Source organism: Sturnus vulgaris, chromosome 5, assembly GCF_052056855.1.
Source record: "Sturnus vulgaris isolate bStuVul1 chromosome 5, bStuVul1.hap1, whole genome shotgun sequence".
In the NCBI taxonomy this organism is placed as follows: Eukaryota; Metazoa; Chordata; class Aves; order Passeriformes; family Sturnidae; genus Sturnus; species Sturnus vulgaris.
Window position 1 is genome coordinate 37511002 of NC_142247.1, and position 10000 is coordinate 37521001.

At 35.7% G+C, this 10000-nt stretch overlaps 2 long non-coding RNA genes across 9 annotated transcripts in view; one reads left to right on the forward strand and one right to left on the reverse strand.

Moving 5' to 3' along the window:
- The window catches only part of LOC148223667 (uncharacterized), a 38161-nt gene extending 37005 nt beyond the window's left edge, over positions 1 to 1156 (reverse strand). For 2 of the 7 annotated variants that reach the window (XR_015803918.1, XR_015803917.1), the window contains exon 1: positions 923 to 1141. This is a non-coding gene — a long non-coding RNA (uncharacterized LOC148223667). Of the gene's footprint in view, positions 1 to 922 lie in introns of all 7 variants that reach the window. The other 5 variants (XR_015803915.1, XR_015803912.1, XR_015803913.1 and 2 more) reach the window with 5 other exon arrangements.
- The window catches only part of LOC148223668 (uncharacterized), a 27275-nt gene that overhangs the window by 2727 nt on the left and 14548 nt on the right, over positions 1 to 10000 (forward strand). The gene's annotated exons all lie outside the window — the stretch shown is intronic.

Consider the following 10000-nt stretch of genomic DNA (forward strand, 5'->3'; position numbering starts at 1 on the left):
ATCTTTTTAAATGTTGTATTGACTTATGGTATGTGAGCTGTTAAAATCATTTTACAAAGATCATCTTACAAAGACTTACAAAGATCTTCATTTACAAACAGAAACTGAAGCAGAAAACTTCTGACTTTTTAAATCCTTGATATTTAAATTGCATTTTCATATGTATAGAAATAGTACAGTAACACCATTTTAAGTAATCCTTTAGTTCAAGCTTTGTCTTTCTAGTCTAAACATTTTTTTTTTATTTCTCCAAAGTTTATCTGGACTTTTTCAATATGATGTATGTCAAGGAATCAGCCGAAGTGATAAAAGCAGGAAGGGAAAGTCTGCATCAGTGAGTATTTATATTGGCAAGAGCTGACAATTTTATAAAAGAAAAACAAACACTGAGGCCATTCATTTCTGAAATGAAATCAACTTCATTTCTCTCAGGAAAACATCATCACATGAAATGATATAAATCAGTATTGATATCAGTAAGCTTCAAACTAGAAGAGACAAATGCACTCTGCAGCACAGTAATTCAATGGTTCCGAGTCAAGTTTACTGTTGTCTCGTTTCTACTAATCATTGTAAAAATTCCCTGTGAAATAATTATCCCTAAAACAATCAAGACAGTATATCTCTATAAAGGAGAGGATCGATTTAACAACAAACTCTAGATTTATCTGTATTGATTAGAGGGCATTCAGTGTAATTTTAGTGAATTATGTTTGGCTTTCATTTCCCAGTAGAAATTTTTCTTGTGATGATCAAAAGGTAAATTACAAACTACTACATGGTCTTTGGTGTGCCACCTACATAACATTCAACTATTACTTTGCAAAGAAACATCGATGTAAGAAAGGAAAAAATATTGGGGTTTTTTTTATACATTATATCTTACTATAAAAATCATATGACTGAGTTTATGAGCACTTACCTAAGAGCCTGATGTCATCTTCTCAATTCATTAATACAGAAATCAGGACTGCACTAAAGAGTCTGTGCTAAAGGAACAAATCCAAGATCATCTTATGAGAATAGAATTAGAAAGATTAAGAAAGTAATATGATTTTTCTTCTTAAATAGGAGTAATTTCAAAGCAGCTGTTAACACTTTCATGTCTGAAACTTCCTTACTGGCACAAGGGAGAACTAAAGGAATCAGACATATTCAAAGACAATTTAATGTAGCTGTAAGTCTGACACCACTGCTGAAGCAATTTAATTGAAAACTAATTAGAACTAAGAAGGCTAGTTATTTTGTCAACTGCACATGTGTTAGTTCCAGTCATTTTTAATCCAATGTAACAAAGATAAAGAGTCTAACTTACTTTGTTTAGTTAATAACATTAGGCCAGAAGGATCACCTAGTCATTTCGTGTTACCCAATACATTGCTAATATAAACAATGTTTAATTACAGTGACTACTTACTCCCATGAAATGACCAATTAGAACATTTGCTGATTCTACATGTTCACTGTTAGAAACATTTCCACAGGCTTTCTGTGGGTTGTATTCATAAATACTACTCCAACTGGTATCACACATAAGAGCAGAATATGAGAAGAAAAAGTTTTTAAGCAGCTCAAAGGACATTTAAATCCTGAAACAGTTTCCATACAAAAATATATCAAATTAAAATATGTTTTTTAGTATTTCCTATGAGTGTGTAATATTGCACATTTATATGCTATTCTTGCTGAATCAAGCAGATCATATGGTGTATTCAAGACTTATACGATAAAGAAGGCATATGTTAGCATTTTAATATTTAGACCAATAAATACAGACTGATTTGAATTTCCTTACAAAGCTGATTTATTGACTATAATCTGTACCTGGTATGAAATATGCCAAAGGAGTCTCTTATTTATTTTTGTTACTTTACTGATGAGCCAATAACTGTCCCCTGAAAAATAAGTCCAGCATGTACCAATATTTTGTAAAGTGGCAAAATCTGGCAATGATATTGATAGCATGTGTAAACTCAAATTAAAATTAAAATAGAAAAATACAATTAATGATAACAAACTTTTCCTAGTCAAAAAAAAAAAAAAATTGGCTGACACTGTAAAAATTGCTTTTTAATGATTGAATTATTATCCCTTCAGTAATCATCCTGAAAAATTTGCTAGTTATGTTAAAGTAAATAACAGTGCATCAGTATGTGCATTGACAAATCTAACACAAAGTATTAGAAGCACTAGAAACAATGAGACAGTTATCTAGACAACTTATGTAAAGGAAATTAATTTACAAGGATTGCAATCAATGCATATATCATAGCCAAATAAAAAATTAGATACTGTAAAAGTATCTGGAAGTATTGGTGTTATCAATTGTAAGGTGTCTAAAAAGCCTGGCTGCTGCACATGTCAGTGCAAAGACTCAGTGCTTCTCTCACTTCAGTGAGTTCAAATGTTGCCACTCGGGTCAGCCTTATAGTGTCAGGTGCTGTTCTTATTCTTCTTAGCAATGCCCTAAACAATATTGATCTACTTCCATGGAAGTTTTTCCTTTGAATAAAAGGCAGCATGATAATCTGCATGTCTGACGACTAGAATTTGAGAGAATTAAAATGTAGCTTAAAACTCACATCATGTAAATAGTTACAATTTGCTAAAAGCTAAAACCAAAAATTAACAAATGTTCTCCTAAATTAATTGGTGTATGCTGACTGTGTGCTACATTGTCTTGTGCAGGATATTTTAAAGTAATATATATTATAAAATTTGTTTTCTTGTAATTAGATTAATAAAAGAAAGTAATTAAAAGACTCCTACCTTTTTTTTTCTATAAGAAAGAGATATAAATTATTAAACTATCCAGAAAAGAATCAAAGCTTTTATACAGAAAACAATTCCTTGAGCTGAATTGCAATAAATCAATAAGACGCTTATTTTCAATAGGTAATAATTGTCTTTATATAAACTGAAAATATTGTTTGGGATGATTAATATACAATGCCACATAATGCATTTGGGAGTGTCAATGCATAATTCTTAGTTCTAATGTTATTATGTAATTGAGAGAACATGTTCATTTGCCCTAATAACTACTAAGATGCACTTAATAAAATGAAATGTAATAATACTTGCAATTTAATCTATTCATGGAAGTAATTTTAAAAGTCTAACATTCTCCTTAATGTGGATAACATTCATAATTTATAAAGTGTTGTGATGCAGAATTGACAATGCCATTGTTTTTTACACTTTGAGATGAATCTGCAGGCTTCATTATCTGCATACCAACCTCAGGATTATCAAGGGCAAACAAAAGATAATTAACACCAGAAACTGGCAAATGCAGGAGATACTGAGTGAGGTTTTTCATTTAATGTAGAACCTTTGAAAACTGGGAAATGGAATAATAGTTCAAAATCTCTTTTTTTCCTTTGCAGAAAACTATTCCAGTATGTTTCCTTTCCTACATTTTAAAAATCATGGTTTTTGCTATAAATTATGTTGGCAAGTTCAGCATTAGATACATTCAGTAAATGAATTTGTTCAGATGAGTCTTTTTTCCGAAGTAATAAGTATTTGTTTTCTGTGGTGTTTTTTCATCTAGAACAGTAGATGGGTAACTGGCATACATTTTCAAATGCTATTGTTCCACTTGCCCACAGAAAATCTGTAAATAAATCACTTAACTTCTCCTTGCCTCATTGTGTCATTCTCTAAGGATGAAAACTTTTACTACACAAATTTGATTAATGAATAAGATATATTTTTATGTTAATAGTTTGTAGGAAAAAATATGTGAGACTGCCTTGGGCATTTTTATATGTACTCACAGCAGAGCAATAAAGGTTTACTAAATGCTCATATAGATCCAAGAGAGTATATTTCAATCTGTAAGAATCACTGACACGTTTCTTTTTAGTTTTTTGAACAAGAAGTCCTGACTATGATTCTGCATTGCATTCGAAAATATTTTCCACAATACTAATAATTTCAGAAATTAACCATTGAAGATCCTCCATACAGAAAATCTTTTGAATGCAAGGCAAAGAAGCATTATATGGTTAGACTCTAATCTGTGATTGAACAAACTTCTACAAAAGGTCCAGGCAAAGTCATTTTACAAATGGAAAGGCAGAAAAATGACATTCAGAGTTTTATACAACTTACAGATGTTGATAACAGTCTAACTCCTCACTAAGCAGTCCTTCTTACAGGGGAATGTGATTATTAACCTAAGAGCTATCCATTAAAGTTTCAAACATTTGTGTTTAAAGATCTTGATGTATTACCATACCTTCACTTTTTACAATTTAGAACTGGAAATGCCTTTTAAGTAATCCAAAATGAAATACAATCAGTAGGAGTTTGTTTTCCCCCCAGCACAGTGAGCTGAAAGCACTCTTATACAGGGATGATGGTTACACTCTAAGATTCAAGCTGCAGGATAACTTGATGAGTCTTGTCCTCTTCCAGAAGGTCTGATGCCAGTTATACTGATTCCTTCATTATCAGGTTTGTCCCTTATTCCTACTTACCATACTTTTTCCTCTTGGTCCTGATTCACCCTGGACAGGGACAGGCATCAGAAGATGAGACAGAGAAATTTGTATGAGCACACAGGCCCCCCAGAGACAGGGAGAGGTCTGAGACCAGGGGCTTTCTCCATATCTTTGGATATCCAGACAAGTCATAAAGTGCCTGAAATTCCACAGCAACTACGTGGTTGATGATCAGTTCAAATGAGTGAACAGCGTGCCCTTGAGATCAGCAGGGCATGTGGTACCCTGGGGTGTGTCAAGCACAGCACACTTAACAGGCAGAAAGAAGACACTGTCTCATCAGGCTCAGCCTCACCTTTTGGATAACATAACACATTTTAATGTGCCCAAAGGAGGGCAATAAAGATGCCAAAGGGACTAGGGAGCATGGCTTATGAGGAGCAGATGAGGATATTTTGTTTATTTAGCTCAGAGAAGAGGAGGGTGCAGAGTGAGCTCCTCACGAGCTCTTCTTTCTGGTGCCCAGTGATGGAATGTATTAAAGTTACATAAGGGGAAATTTAGAGTGGATAACATGAACATTTCTTCACTGAGAGGATGGTCAAAGACTGGAACAAGCTCTTGAATACCTTGGTCATGGTCAAGGCTCCAGTTGGTGTTCGAAAGGTGGCTGAATGATGCTCATCTTCATGGTTTATATTTTTTAATGTGTTTTAACTTTTAGGTTGCCCTGTGTGAAGGCAGGATTTAGAATCAATGATCCTCATGGGTGCCTCCTGTCTTGGTTTGAAAGACAGGTATTTGCTAAGGAAAGGCAGGAACCCCTTCTCTGAGATGGAGAGTGCAAACCCCTCCCTTCCAGTTATTACAGTTTGAAATCAGGGGCTTTCAGGCAGAAGATATGGAGATAGGAATAACAGCTCTTTACTAATATATCTAACAAGGCAAAACAGCAGAAACAACACCAGCTATAAAAATTGACAACAAAACAGAGCAGTATAGTTCAGTTCCAGTCCCTTTTGGCCAAGGCCCTCTCCCTGCGCTCAGTTCCCGGTGCTGTGGGCAGGGCAGGGCCCGCTGGGTGATGGCGGCAGCGCCCAGGGCTGAGAGGGATGGGGGAGCCACTCCCCCCTCACGGTGTCGGTCGTGGTGCTCGGCACAGTGCCCGGAGGCAGCAGGATGAGGTGGGAGAGCAGCAGAGCGGTGTTTGATGGCAGGGAATGTGGCTCCCGGCGCTGGGATGGCGGGGAAGATGCCAGATCGGAGCACGGGCCGTCCTCCTTCCACTCCACGAGCGAAGCGAGAGAGAGCCCAGGCCCCTGTCCCACCTTTCCTTTTCCCGTATTGCCCCTGTTCCCCACCCCCCTGCGAGAGAAAACTATTGCTACTGAGGTGTAGCCACAAATACTTAGCATAACAATGGGAAAAATTCAACCCCCAACACCGCCCAACTCAGGATACTCTAGGAATCTGTGATTGTAAGTACTGGGACTCTACTTCTGAAAAATAGAGCTCCAAACTTTTTCCATGTTCAGTAGGAAGCTTTGAAATGTAGGAAAAATGAAGAATCAAGATGCCAAAACTCCTAAGTTCTATGGTGATCTAAAAAAAAAAAAAAATAATTAAAATTCCTTTTTTAAGGACATTGGCTTCAGTTCTGCTAATATTTGTATAAAAGGTTTTTAACCTAAGGTCTTTAAATTAAATATACCATGGCTGGAAACGAGACCATGTCCTTTGAACTAATAGAGAATATCAGTTCCCTCACATAAATTTATTTATTTGAAAGCCCCGGTCCTTTCATTGAATTCCTCTTCTATTTAACTCCCCTTCCCCTGAAGGAAAATAAGGTATATCCTCTACTATCTGGAAATTACTGTAAATACATTTTTAGACTATGACACCTTTTTTAATTACACACAGGAAAACACAATCAAAGTACTAGGTGCAGCTTGATTACCAGGTGACACAATAAAAAACACACCATGCCAAATGGGGTGGTGGGCAGCAGTGGGCTCTGTTACAATCACTGCTCCCCGTGAACCCACCCTTTCCTCCTAAAGCAGGAGAGGAAGCCTCTGTTTATAAAGTCCAGAGGACATACGGAGGCAGAGTAGATAATTTAGAGCTTCTCCATTACAGAGATATTTCTGTAAAGTCTGTCTTTACTAGAAAAACCAGTAATAAAAATAACAATCAAACAATAGAACAATAATAATGGAACCTGCTTGCTAATCTTCACATTTATTATGAGACTTTTTTTCTGAAAAGTTTTGTTGGGACCTATCCTCCACAATATTCCAAACATCTTTTAAGTATCTGTGGTGTTCATAGTTTTATTTTAAGAGATTATTATAGACCAGGATTTTCAGAAATCTGTAGTAAATAATAAGAAATACTTAATGCTTAGCAGCTGGTGTGAGTCAGAGGAGCATACACTCTTCTTATTTATGTGGTTTTATATTTTACATTGTATTTAACATAATATCATTTTTATGCAGTTGTATTTTCTACTCATTTAGTTTACCAGGATATATGTTTTGAAATTATATGCGGTTCTTTCTGGAATGATGCTGTACTTACAAGACGCAGCAATATCTGGTCCTCTGTGCAAAACTCCCATCTATGTTAATGGGAATTTGTGATGAAGTGAGAAAACTACAGGTAGTTGTGTAATAAAATGCAGATATGAAAGATGTGTTAACAGCAGAACACTAACAAAATATGTTTGTGTACATGTGCATATGAAAAAGCCAAAAGTTGTTTGTCAAAATTTGAAAAACTAATAGTTGACATTATTAGATTAGAGTTGAGATTACTACTTTTGTTTTGCCTGATCACCTTGCTAAGAGAATACACCTTTCTAAGAGAATACTTTTTCTACCACTGAGTCCCTGTCATTTAAGGTAACCTTCCAGTTTGGTGAACTGATTGATCCATATATAAAGTCTCACATGCTATGATTTATGCTATAATTTGGGGCTGGCTACATTCATTTCTGCAAATACCCACATACTAAAGCATTAGAATACACATTTAGGAGGGACCTATATTCATCTTACTATGACAGTTCCAAGTCTATATTCCCTGTATGGATGAAAACTTCAGAGTGACAGATCTTCACCAGGACTAAAGGAGATTCCACAAACAGGATGCCTGGGGAAAGAATGACTTTCAGCTGTTATATGAGGGATAATGAGCTCCTTATAGGTCTATACATCTAGCAATTTTTGAGAATTCTTGGAAAAAGGTAGAGAAGGTTTGAGAAGATTGGCAATAAATCCTTAAATTCACAATAAACAACTTCAAGTGTATCAAAAGGATTAGATGTATCATACACTGGATACAGGTTGATTTTTCTCCCTTACAGGTATATTCATGAAAGAACATTTACCACAAACTGTGCGCCCCCAAAATTATTGCCTGAGGATGAAATAATAGTAGATGATAACTCCTCCAAAAGAAACCTGCCTTTGTGCTACATTTAAACTCAATGGTCACCTCTAGCATTAAACCAGTTAAAAGTTTTCTATTTCACGTTGTACTATATGTAGTTAGGAAACACCAAAATCTCAACATTACCTCCTAAAATTCAACTTCTGTTTGACGTGATTAGAAGAATGATGAATAGAGTGTCAGTCTTTCAGCACCTCAGAAGTCCAATCTAACACTTGCAGAATCCCAACAATATGGAAATTATTAGAGATTTTGTGCCTTTGTCCCATAAAGATGCTATGGGTACTTTCTTGACTGGACACTTGCTCCATGCTATGTTGTGACTCCTTAAGAAACACTTCAATTCTCCTTTCTGTCTTTAGTTTTGAGATCCTTCCTAGAACACATCTGTAGTGTGGGGTCCGTTGCAATATTTGGTCCTTCTTGTGTTGCAATTAACAACTGATGAGAATCAGAAAGGAAAAAATACTTTTTCTTTGCTTGTCCTGGATGAGATTATGCTTCTGGTTCTTCAATGGTAGGACTTCCTGCTTGAATAATTGCAATGTGTGCCAGATTTCCAAAACTGCCTACCTAATGGCATAACTGCCAAATATATGCAGAAACTGCAGGAGCAAAGAAGTGGGTAGGTAATCTGCCTGTGTGTGCAATTACAGTAGCAGTTGTTCATACACTTTGCATGAATGTAGTTTTATGTATGCAATTATGGAAATCAAAGCCTAAGCTTGTACTGACAAATGTAGATACTTCCCTAACCGAAGGTAATGCCAGCTTTACACTCTACTTCCAGCTGAAGAGCTTTGAAACCTCTTTTGCTACCTTGATTCTTCAAGCTGTCCATGCACACTGTGTCTTATAGTATTATTCAATTGATCTACAGTTGCAGGGGCCAAAGTGGATCTCTAGAGAGAGGGAGAATAATTGTCCATGCTTATAGTCATGTCAGAAAAATGTCTATAACTCAGGGCAAACTCTTGTGAGTAGAACTGGAGAAAGGAGTAATCTGGAACTCTTTTGAATATCTCATTGATGTGAGAATAGACTAAAGAAGCCCTTGTTTGGTGGTCCAATTGTTCAGTGAACACATACTGTCAAAGTTACTGAAGCATATCCATTAATCTGCATGCTACATGCTGAATAAAGGGACAAAAAATGCTTGATTCAAGCCACAAAATGATTTATTTGAGTTACAGCTGGTTTTTTTTAATCAGCAGTGGACTGCTAAGAGACATTTTGTGTCCAAAAATTCTCAATCAACACTTTCATGGAACTTTTTTTTTGTGTGAATTTAGGCTGAAATCTGAAAGTGAGTATCAAGTCTGAATAATGTAGCTACTATTTCTGTCCTGATTCTGTCAAATACGGAAAGCTTAACTTTTTCTATGGACTCAAACCAAAGTTTGACCATGTGAAAATACGGTTTGCTTGTGCCAGACATGAGGTCTAAATACCTTTGACATAGAGAAGGTAATTCTGTCACTCATGCTTGTGAGTTCATTGCAAAAAGAATGGAAAGCATTAACTCACCTCTCAAGAAAACAGGGACGAATATCAACTTCTATATAATGTGTAATTATTTAATTACATCATTACATAAAATTTCATTGTAACACATCACATTACAGTGTTTCCCCACAACTACACTTTGGCGGCTGAGGGAAGCAAAAAAGCCCTAAAGGTCACCATGTCACTTAGTTTAATAATTCTCACTTTCTTTAAAAAACTTCTATTTCAAATAGATAAGCAATGGAAGTTATACTGCAAACTTAGCTGGTTTAATTCTAGTGCCAGTGGCTCAAAGGTGATATGGTAGTTACTGCCTTTAAAGACTCTGGGCTGAGTATCTTATGTTCAAGTATTTATCACTAAATAAAATAAAAGGCCTGGGGATGAAGGTATCTACCAATGCTAAGAGGATCAAGAGGGACAAGTTCCTAACAATTTGTTAAACCCACTGGTTTGATTTTTCACTACAATGCAAAACAAATAACATTTTTTTCTTACAGTTAGAAAATCTCTTCATTAGCAATCATTATTTTTAGTTGTGCATGCTTCAGACTGTATAGCAAGCAGTATTGTCATAGTTCTTATGA